This window comes from Helicoverpa armigera, chromosome 16 (genome assembly GCF_030705265.1).
Source record: "Helicoverpa armigera isolate CAAS_96S chromosome 16, ASM3070526v1, whole genome shotgun sequence".
Classification (NCBI taxonomy): domain Eukaryota; kingdom Metazoa; phylum Arthropoda; class Insecta; order Lepidoptera; family Noctuidae; genus Helicoverpa; species Helicoverpa armigera.
This window is the reverse complement of record NC_087135.1, coordinates 854,375-866,609: the sequence shown is the minus strand read 5'-3', so window position 1 is coordinate 866,609 and position 12,235 is coordinate 854,375. Positions and strand designations below refer to the sequence as shown.

General features: G+C 33.9%; 1 protein-coding gene across 2 annotated transcripts in view; it reads right to left on the bottom strand.

Annotated features, from left to right (window-relative positions):
- LOC110369835 (neuroglobin) overlaps positions 1-12,235 on the bottom strand; it is a 100,233-nt gene that overhangs the window by 49,774 nt on the left and 38,224 nt on the right. The window lies entirely within an intron of this gene.

Genomic DNA, 12,235 nt, shown 5'->3' with positions numbered 1-12,235 from the left:
TTTTTGATTACCTACACGAAATACTATCTAATCTATGATTCTCTTACGTAGTGTTTTTTCTTTAGTCATTTTCCTTTTTGTTCATACAATTTACGGACCACAGTTTTTATTATGAATATTTTCTAGACTAGACTTCTAGCTTGATGAAAGCAATTTCATGCAACGTTTCTTCACGTTTTAAAACTAGTAGAAAGCTAGTCACGATTTTCATTACAAATCATCCTTTCTTATAATACCTTAAGGTGGTTGCATAATTTAGCTTAGTAAGAAGGAAAAATACAATACTTAGTGTTCGCGGTAACAGCTGCAAGGGTCCATTGATCTTAAAGTTAAGCAATGCGTTCGGTCCTTAGATGGATGACCAGCTGTCATGACGAATTCCTCCGTGTTTCGGAAGGCACGTTAAATTGGTGGATCCCGACTGTCGTTTCAATAGACAGGCGTTACGGGTAGTCAGAAGCCAGAAAGTCTGACAACCAGTCTCACACATGGGTACGGGGTTCCCGGGTGAAATGAACTAAACCCTTTTTAAAATCTGTAATAAGGCCATTGTAACTTATGTTATCAAAACATACGTCAATAGCAGATTGCTCAACAATTTGGTGTTAACTAACTTGAGCCCCTTTCAGCCAAAGTCATCCCATTTCAAAAAGTTTTAGGTTTGACTGGTTCTGTCGTAAGGTGATGTAGGTATACATCATATACGTATCAATATACTGGAACTAACTTCAAGTGAGAACTAGTTCGAGCACCCGAATAAAAAGTATCCTTTTTCCGATAAATACCATAAACAGAAATAATTTTCCAAGTTCGACCGGCAGCATTTTTAACCAACCCAGGTAGGTATTTAATAGTTAAGAATTGCTTTGTAATTAGGTAATACTGCCCTTATCCAACCTGTGTAGAATCGCTGAATTGATTTTAATGGCGTTTGGAAAACTCTGAATCGATAGATACATAATAAAATCAATATTATCTATTCCGGTAACATAAAATAAAAGTACAATTTTCCTGAAAATCAAAATGAAAATATTCGTAGTTATTTTATGTTTATTTCTACAAAACTCGAAGCAACCCGGCTAGACTACCAGGGCGTTATGAAACATAGAAGCTTACGTCGGTAATGTTTCTAATGGCAGTACATTAGTGAAACAGCACAAAATGTTCCGTACTGTTGTTTCTTGAAATATACGGTTTATTTTAACAGTGGTTGTTATTTATATTTTATTGTTGGGTTGTTGTTTTATCTCTTACATAATTTATTTCAAAAGTATCCATGTACCTATTCAGCAATAGACTGTAGTCCAGTTCAAACTTAGACCTCTTCATAAAATTCTACTGAGTTCAATCTTCAGCTCTCTCTCTAGCAGTCATTGAAGAATGACTACTTGCTAATGCAACTAAATAAGTACTTCACCCTATTTGATTCCACCTTAAGTGTCTTCTTCTTCCTTACTTCTCTGGCAGACTTCATCACACTACTTAGTGACATTTTTTCCAGCCATATCGTCTTTCACACCATTCATTCATAATTTTTTTGGTCGTCACCTTTTTCTAAATATATCCTTCAATGTTCATTTTCTTTTAAAAAATCCTTTCCTACCTTTTTATATCGCTTTTTTCATGAATAGTAAAAACTTTTCGATAACTTATGCTAGCCTTTTGTAACGTTACAAAGGGTTAACGATTCGATAATGCTTTTGTCAGCAATTTTCAAAAATATTGGGAGCACTGGAAATAAATGTTGAATATTACTTACCTTCTTATTCATAGAATTTTCTAGGGAATAAAAGACTTGTAATTTCTGCGAAATAAGCTACTTTCCTACATACATGGGCTACATATATTTTATGAAAGGTAAGTTACATATATAAAATTTTACAGTTTTAGTTATGTAGCCACGCCAAAAGCTTAACCACACCTTTAGCTTTCCATTCCACAAAGTCATTCACACTTCAAATTACAAAAAAACGCCTTCATTAACCATTAACAAAAATAGGTAATGTCCAAAAAGGATCAATACGCCTCCCCAATTCTACCGTAACCCGGTATGTAGGGCGCGGTAATTCCCGATCCTAATTACCGGCAATAACCATAGACTGCGGTAATCATAGCCGTTTTGCCATAACATTTTCTTTGGAGAAACCTGATTACTTTTCGTATATTTGCTTTGTTTAGTCGGCTGTATAATAAGCGTGAAAAATGTAATTGGATCTTGCTTGTCATTACTGAAGTAATTACCATTTTGTAACCTTTCATAATGTAACTGTATTCGTTTGCAAATATATCCTTTGACTTTGAAGTGTTGACTTGTAATACAAAGGTCACAAGTTCGTCAATCTATCAAAGGTTAAGCCACATTAGGCGCGGTTCATCTGTGGATGGGTGACCAAATCTGTCATAACACTTATGTATCTGAAAAAAAACAGTCGGTTCGACACGGTAAAAGAAACCCTAACATAATGTGAATCATTTGTATTATGAAACTCTCCAAATCCTTTTTATATGAAGTCCTTAATTAAACTCCCTTTACTAAGTAAGAACTTACTGTAGCTCGAACATAGGTAGGTATGTGTACAACTCGCCTCTCGTAATCTTTGTAGGGCGACATCGCGACTGCGACGCGACGGGTAATCTAATAGAGCATCTTCATACATTGTGCTTCATCTCAAAATAGACTGAGGACCAAGTTCACAGGCAAAATAACTGTCCGTTTGTTTTTAAACTGCTACTTTGAATTTAATTAATGAATGAGGATCATTTTGAGGTAGGTGAAGAGTGTGAATATGGAAGGGCGACGACCAAAAAGAACGATGAATGGATTGTGTGAAAGTCGACATTCGACCCAAAATGTTGGCAAGAGGACGACGATCAACTGATTACTTGAAACGTCAGTTTTGTCTGTGAGTGAAGCTTACTATGAGTGAAAAACTGACGTTTATGTTTTCGGTGTATTTGGGCCTTAGAAGGACGTACGTCTTTAATTATGTAAGTACATACAGCTAGGGCCTGAGTTGATTCAAGACGACGCATTTTATTTTGGATGGAATGTCAGATAAGCATTTATCTCTGTGTTTCCACTCAGATGAGTATTTTTTAAAACCCCTAAAAGAGAACTTATGTATTTTGTTACAAAAATGCGTAGGTTTTGAATATTTTCGTGACACCACCACGTATTAGAAATATAAAGTTAAAACTCACTCTGAAGAAAGTACGCGACGAAAGTTCCGCGACTTCATTTGTTTTCCATTTTATTCCGCTGATATATGCCGAACGAATATTGAATATCTGATTATAGTAATACTACATAAAACTTAGTATTAAATTGTTCTTTTCAATCTGATAATATTAATAAAATTCAAATGATACAACTTAATTTTGTGAATGTAAATAGTGCAATATTCTAACTGCTGGCAATCAACTGAAATTGCAATTAACGTTGACTTTCAATCCCAAATTAATCCGAGCATGTATTTGACAATTGATTCAAATTGATTTGTCCAATAAATTCACTAAGTATCGTTCAAATAGGTAATGTTTGCAAATTCGTTTCTAGCTTTTTCATTGATAAACTAATAACGATAGTCACTAAAACTGATGAGTGAAATTAGGTAACTTAATTTTTAAAATACCATTTCTTTCACATAAATAATTATAAGAGCCAGTTGGAGATTTTCTAAAATCGACTATAATAATTATAATTTTAAAGGTCAAATTCATTTGAATACACAAATCCCTTTCAGGTCGATCATGGCCCAAATACAATAAGTCCAAGGTCTTACATGAAAGATACTGAAATTTCAACCTTATGCTTTTAATATTAAGGTTTTATTTATATTTAACAGACTCACATAAGAGCCCTTCCTGATGCCTTGTTGAGTTTTCCTGTAATTGAGTTCAGTTTAAGAGCATGTAACCAACCGGAGACGACGATGGCGCCTCCGGTAGGTCATCCTCTGCAAAAGTACAACTCTGATATTATGTATCATCATACTCGCAAATACATGGGCGTAAAGAACATACTTGTGTTTGTCAATTTTGTCGTATATGTGCGTAAAAATGTGCTCTTAAATGCTAATGAATGAGCTATCATTATTTGTTTACTCTCCAGTCTAACGTCTTAGAGATAGCATAGATATTTGTGACCATATGGTGACTCCGGTTGGTTCAATGATCTAAGCGTTCAGTACCTTTTAAAATGGGAATAACAATATGGCGTCGAAATTGTACAAAGGGGAAAGATTACACTTTAATACTGAAATGTGGTTGACATTATTAATGTGATTATATTTAAAATGCACTCGGGTTATGTAACTGAATTAAACGCTTAAACGAATGAAGGCCTTTTGTTGCCAAAAGGGTCATTGTTGAAGGCGAAAATTCGGTAATTTTGCGGCAGTTTTTGGCAGTCAAATTAATGTAAAATGGTTTTAAAAATAAAAATGTTTTTATGAGTACTTTCACCTATATTAATATTGCAAAGCTGAAGACATTTTTGGTTAGTTTTGAGCGCGCTAATCTCGAAAATAACTGAACCGATTAGAAAATTGATTCAAGTGTTAGATACCCAACTTATTGAGTAAGGCTTTTAATTTTTGCCGTGAATGAATTTTTGCACGAAATGGTTCTCACGGGAGACCAATAAAACCGATGTGAAAGTTAGATTTTTATAAAGATTTTCAGTGAAAACCTACAATATTAATTGAAATGATACTTTATTCAAACCTTGAAAAATCCAAAGATTTAGCATCTCTTATGAAACCGGCATCTTAATGCTAATAAATTCACTTCATCCAATGAAATCGGATAGCCGACGAATTTCCATTTACATGAGAATTGCTTCAAGGTAACAGCTATTTCTACCACCAGTTTTACTTGAACCCCGGGAAAAAATACAAAGTCAAAGTCAAATCATTTATTTCATTTAGGCCTTTACAAGCACTTATGAACGTCAAAATTATAACAAAGTTTGATTCTAGTTGCCCATTCCAAAAGTAGCTTCCTATGGAGAAGAACGGGCAAGAAACTCCATGGTTACTCTTTTTAAAAATAATATAGTATTACAATTTGTATGTATTGATACATACAGTAAAAGCATGCGAAGATCATGTAGAATCGCAAAGACAAATGAGAATAAAGTGACAATTAAAATGCTACATGGTGTTCACATTTACAAATTGGTTTATATTTTGGTACAAAGTTACAAACAAATAATCAAAAGATGAATACAATTTTATTTGCTGGTGTAATTTTAATTTGTTAATTAATTCGATATTGTCAGTATGTCCTATGGAGCAGCATGTTTCCAAGCATTTTTATCTTGAATGTAATCTTCTAATTTATAATATGCTTGCTTACAAAGTGTGGCTTTTATATGAGTTTTAAACCGCATGTCATTTAGTTCCAGAATGTTGTCTGGTATTTTATTATAACATTTGACACAATATCCCATGAAAGATGTATGTACTTTAGATAATCTAAACTGCGGGATAGCTATCTTATTTTTATTTCTAGTGTTATAATTATGTCTATCACATATTTTTTCAAACAAATGTAAGTTTTTCCTAACGTACATGATATTTTCATAAATAAATTGGCAAGGTACGGTCATGATATTAATTTTTTTAAACAGTTCCCTAAGAGATTCACGACTACGTAAGTTGTACATAGCTCTGACAGCTCGCTTTTGCAAGATAAATATGCATTCAATGTCAGCAGCTCGTCCCCACAGCAGAATGCCGTACGACATGATGCTGTGGAAGTAACTAAAATATACCAGTCTAGCTGTTTCTACGTCCGCTAGCTGCCTCATCTTTCTAATAGCATAGGCGGCCGAGCTAAGACGACCCGCAAGAGATGTAATGTGGGGTCCCCACTGTAGTTTTTTGTCAAGAGTGATTCCCAGGAAAACTGTTTGATTTATAAATTCTAGTTTTTCACTATTAAGTATAATGTCACATTCACTACTTTTACATTTGGCAATGAAAATCGAATGCATTTTGTTTTTTTTTCATTAAGAGCCAAGTTATTTGCGTTGAACCAATTTTGAACCTGGAGAATGGAATTGTTTACGTCGTCTAAGGTACGTCTACGTCGATCAATATTAAAAATAAGAGAAGTGTCATCGGCAAACAACACCATTTTAGGTTGATTATCAAATAAGTAGGGCAAATCATTTATGTAAACTAAAAAGAGGAACGGACCTAATATAGAACCTTGTGGTACGCCCATTGCCATCACTGAACCTCGTGAATTTACGCCGTTTACTTGAACTTTAAGTTGCCGACCATTTAGATATGATTTTAACAGCTGGAGAGTATCTCTTATTCCGTAATGCTCTAGCTTTCGCAAAAGCGTTTCGTGATTTACACAGTCAAACGCTTTTGAGAGATCGCAGAAGATTCCAATAGAGTCTTCAGCTTCCTCCCAAGCCTTAAAGATGTGCTTGATCAAAGTTACACCAGCATCGGTTGTACAGCGACCTTTAGTGAAACCGTATTGTTCTTTGTGAAAGATGGAGTTTTTATTGAAATGGCGCAACATCTGTTCAAGCATCAACTTTTCAAATACCTTGCTGAGAACCGGTAAGACAGAAACGGGTCTGTAGTTATTCGATTCCTTACTATTTCCCGATTTGAATAAAGGAACTACTTTGCTGTGTTTCATTAAGTCAGGAAACACGCCTTGGTCTACGCTAACATTAAATATGTAAGTTAAATAAGGTGCAATTGTTTCAATAATTGACCTACATACCTTGACAGACATACCCACAGATCTTCTGTTGATTTTATTTTAAGATCTTTAAAGGCTTTAATAATAGCCTCGGGGCTGGTATGTTGAAATTTAAATAGTAAAGAGCATGGTTTAACATGTTTTTTGAGTAGATCGATAGACACGGTGGTGGAAGAATTTAGTGCTTTTGTCGTCTCGAAAGGTATTTTAGTGAAGAATGCTTCAAACTCTTGAGCTACTTCAAGGTTACTGCTGATGGGACCTTTATCAGTTTCTAGACTTAAATCAGTTTTTCGAACTTTTCGTCTCCCTGTTTCGTTATTAATTACTGTCCAAGTAGTTTTTATTTTATCATCAGCATATTTTATTTTATTTCTAATATGAATAGATTTTGCCTGTTTACAAACGGTTTTAAATATTTTTGAATATTTTGAGACGTGGTCACGGAAACTTGGATCGACGTTATAAGGCTTTAAACCATAAAGTTCAAACAGCTTTTCTCTACTTTTACGAATACCCGGGGTTGCCCAGTCACTAAATAAGAACTTAGATTTAATAATTTTAGTTTTGACTGGAAAAGCTAAGTTGAATTGGTCGTTTAATACAGAGAAAAAATCGGCATAAATATCACTTGGATTTTTAAGATTGAAGCTATGTACACACAGTTTATCAGCTAGAGTCTGATTTAGTTTATCGATTTTTTTTGAAGTATATTCTCTAAAATTTATTTTTGTTTTCTCTGGTGGAGTAAGTGTGGAAAGTGATCACTTGTCCACTGTGATCAGATGGCAAGTAATTCACTATGGACTTATGCAGGTACTCACAGCTGCAAAAAATATTGTCTATACAAGTAGCAGTAGTTGGTGTTACCCTAGTAGGTTCTTCAAAAACGTTATGCAAATTAAATGATTTGAAAAGATTTAAAAAACTCGAACTTATAATATTATTTTCTAAAATATTAATATTGAAATCACCACATATGATGACTGATTTACTACTGCTACTGACTTTTTTCAAGACATCTTCCATGACAGAGTCAAATACACAAAGATTCTGGTGTTGCGGTGGTCTGTAGACACACACTATCACATGCTTATCTAGCTCAACACAGGACAATTCAATATTATGTTCCACTGACATATCAACTATATCTTTTCTTACTTTATATTTAATATGATTTTTGACTAATATTAGGGAGCCACCATGTATCATGGATTTCCGGCTAAAGTAACTAGCTACACAATAATTCTCAAAATTTATAGATTCTACTTGATAATCTTTCAGCCAATGTTCTGTAATACAAATTACATCAAACTTGGTTTGTTCTAATACTAATTCTATTTCAAGAAGTTTAGAAGAGCAACTCTGAATATTTTGATTGAAAAGTTTTAAAATATGTTGCTCATTTCTGTGATTTTTGTAATTAACTAAGTCGCCAGAAGATAACTTGCTTCTATCTTTAAAATTATTAAATACTGGAATATCTTCTGTTGTCTTAATAATTAGTTTAAATTATTTATATCAGGAGTTTTCTCCACAAATGATATAACTTGCATAGAAGAATCTATGCCACCGGCGTGTTCAATATGATTAGAATGTTCTAACATATTGGTGGTGGTGGTGGTAGTGGTGGTAGATAGTATTTGTGGACCCCCCTTCGTACATGACGTCATCATACAACAATCTATCAGTGTGCTGTTAGTATAACTATACAGCATACCCTCGTCCCCTAACCTACATTTCATTATATTAGATATAATATTGTCAATATTATATGCTATCAACATAGCAATAGTATGTCTACAACTACCAGGAACAGATATAGCTCCCTTAATCAAAGTAAAATCACTAATAAACTTATTAGTATCAAAAAATAAAAGTTTGTCACTATGACAACATGTCAACATGTGTAATGTATTATTTAAATTAAATATACACTTATTTTGGTATTCTGAAAAACTATCAGAATAAGGGAAAGCACATAACATTAACTTTCCAATGTTTAAACTAAGTAAGGTGTCAATACCCTTCACAATGTCCTCTTTTGTTGTACCAGAACTACTACCTAACAACAGAACTATTATAGAATTACTATCTAATTTTGTACTGCCAATTTTCTCAACAATTTGCTTAAAAGTTATGTCATGGTAACTGTGATTGGTAAAGTGATGGCTAAGGTAATTGTGTAAAATTTTTCCACTACAACTAAAGTCAAACGTAGAACATTCTATAGATTTTTTCATTTTGTTCTACGGAGAAAGGAAAAATAGCGGAGATGCATTATGGAAGGTATGTCAGTTGCCTTCTTGTAGGTCAAGTGACGTACGGTACGAGTGAGCTACTAGAATTAACAAGGCATTCGGTTTCCATGTCAAAACAAAACTAATCTGTCAAAGATTAGTGTTGATTGATTGGTGATTTTATTTTGAAATAGTACCTACGTGGCACATAGGGGTATTTTGCATTTCTAGCCGGGCGAAACTAGAAAAACAAACTTCTACAGAAAATAAAATTTTTATGCTTGTTAGAAAGCCAGGTAACTACTGAACAAAATCCGACCATTTTCAGGCTCCTACTCCCACGTCATCCAGCCACAAACCTCTCGGAACTTGATCATTGTGACATGCACTCGCGTCAGTTTCTGGCACATTAAAAACGTACCGTATTTGAAACCTCAGAACTTTTTTATTGTGAGCTATTTAACCAAAACTACTAAGGATTATCATAATACAGATAAGAACAGTTTTATTTGTTAGGATTTAATAATGTTTACGTGTATTTTTTAAGGTTCAAAATCAATTCTTAAAGTTCAAAATGTTTGAACCGTTTTTTAATGAATTTGTACTTTTCACAGTGAATATAGTTACCTTCCGAGTACTTCCGGCTAATGATTTCTGTTGTAACGTATTACAAACACTGTCAGATGATAGACATTACACACATTAGGTGCTACTTTTTGCTACTTTTGACAGAACTTAGACGTTACTGCTGGTGTAGACTAAAAACAATTAACCATTATTTTCAAGCAAATTATTAAATGTTTTCTTTTTAACACGCTTATTTATTGTTTTAGGCATACCAGGGAGCTCTAACTACAAACATTTAAGTAGAGAATACCTGTTCAACATGATTTTTATCTAATTAGTTAGTTAATATAACCTTCTCCAAATCATGAATATTCCTTTATTTTATCATCGTATCAGCCCATAATACTCATTTTTGAATTAAGGCTTTCTCAATGGTTTTCTGTAAATATTAGTAAGTCCTATCTACGTTACAGCAGAAAAACCCGCACTAATAGTTTCGCCCGGCTAAAAATGCAAAATACCCCTATGTGCGTGGGTTCTATAGAAGACATATAAGGGAGTAGCTAGTAACGTTCCTCGTCCCCCAAACACCTGCGTTTTGGCGCGTTACTTTCTTCTGAGATTTTGTGTTATGACATCTCTATTCATTTTGTTCTCCATGTTCTGTTCTCATCCAGCGTCATATTAAAAGACCAACTAAGACTGGTCGTTCCCATTCTTTCATAAAGTATTAAAATGTTATTTTTTTCTTAAAACTTAGTAACAAGCATGTGAAGTTTCAATCAATAGTTCTGTTTATAATATTGCGTTAGTTACTGTGTACAATAGTGATGAAACTGACGATTTATTCAGTCAATATGTTATCAAGGCCGTGTTAACACGAGCTTCATGTTTTGACTGTTAGAATGTGGGAAAATTATGCTGAAATTATTGGCTGGATTGCGAAATATGAAGCAATATAAGTATAAAAATACGTAAGTAAGTATATTTTAAGTAAGTATATTTAACCTTTTATTCTTCAATGCAAATTGCATTTACAAATATAAAGTCTCTCTTCTTTATTTACTTCGCTTATTTGCGTTTAACTGAACAGTCACCAAAAAACAAGGATAATGCTTTTGTGAATTGTATATTTGCATATCACCAGCATTTTGAACTCCTAATTGCAACAATTCGAATGCAAAATTATTTCGCTTATTCGCTTTATTTTTCGTGGAAAACAAAATACGAGTAACAGGAACAAAAAAGAAAAATAGAAAAAAATATGCTTTTGTATTTAGCTTGCACGCTGACGTATAAAATTCCCAGTTAGCACAACAGCGAGTTTTCCATGCCAAAAAAGTTAGTTATTTCGATAAAAATGGACGAACAAGGATGAAAAACAAATGTGTATTTGTGAAATAGTTTTTCAAAGTGTACGCGGCGGAGATTTTTTATGCAAACTGAATGTATTGATTGCGGTATGAGATTTGGATTTGCTATTGGATTTGTTGGGATGCAAATACATTTGGTTAGTTTAGTTATTTTTATTTAGTTTTTGTTTTTAAGTCATCTATTTCTGTGTCGCAACTATTTGCGTATACATGTACATATGTATGTACATAGATTTAACGTGTTGCAAATTTTTTATTTATATAAAAACCTAAAAATATCATCCCTATGGCTTCGGAAATATGAAACAAGCTTCTGGCGCGGACCATGTAGTCATGACTGTTTCTGTTTTCTGGTACTCGCGAGAGAAAGGCTGAGTTGAAACACAGCAAAAACATAATTAAAAAGGCCCATTACAAAACCAATTAGTCTAGAACCCTATTCTCTCAACAAAAACCTAGATAATGAAACAGTCTTTACTGAAAAAAAAATGCCATAAAAGTGTTCCGAAAAGTCCAGACCCCTAAATGAGTACAAAAAATGCTCAAGCGTTGATTGGTCTACGTTTTTGCGTGGGCTCTTGAGTAGTCCTGATTAAACGTCAAATTTGGCGCCAATTGGTGTGAGGGACTGGCCAGCGACACTTGAATGGTTAAGTGACATCCATTTTGACAGCTCCAGTGTGGGGAATATTATTATCGATATTCCATATTCAATGTCGATAAATTAATTAATTATTTTAATGTTGTTTGATTTTGGGCTATTCGCAAAACATGGTTAATATTAAAAGAAGTATGATATAAAGACGGATGTCTGTATACGTGCATGACTGTCTGTGCTCTTAAACGGCTATTTGCTAAATCTACGAAGGAAAATAATCCAAAAATGAAAAAGTAAATACATATTTAAATCTTAATACCTACAGTAGATATACTGGGTGTCCCATAAGTCCTTTGAAATCTAAATTTCGAATAAAATTTAAATGGCGCGCGGAAATAGCATGCGGGGTGCGGGGATAGCATCAACGGTCTTTGGAAATTCATTCACCATGGAAAGTTTTACCGGAGCGGACCGTGGTTTTTGTGTGCGGGAGTTTTATCACAACAATGATTCGGCCACCATTGCGCGGCGTATCTTTTAATTCCTGTATTAACTGAATTTTTTATGGAAGGTAATTTCTTATCTTTCTTTAAAATGAACTGTAACGTCGATCTGGGTGTATTTAATGCATTGGAACGCTTACGAATGGATTGAGTGGGATTTTCACGAACTGACTCTTGCACTACGTCGATGTTGTCTTCCGTCCGTGATGTCCTTAGGCGGCC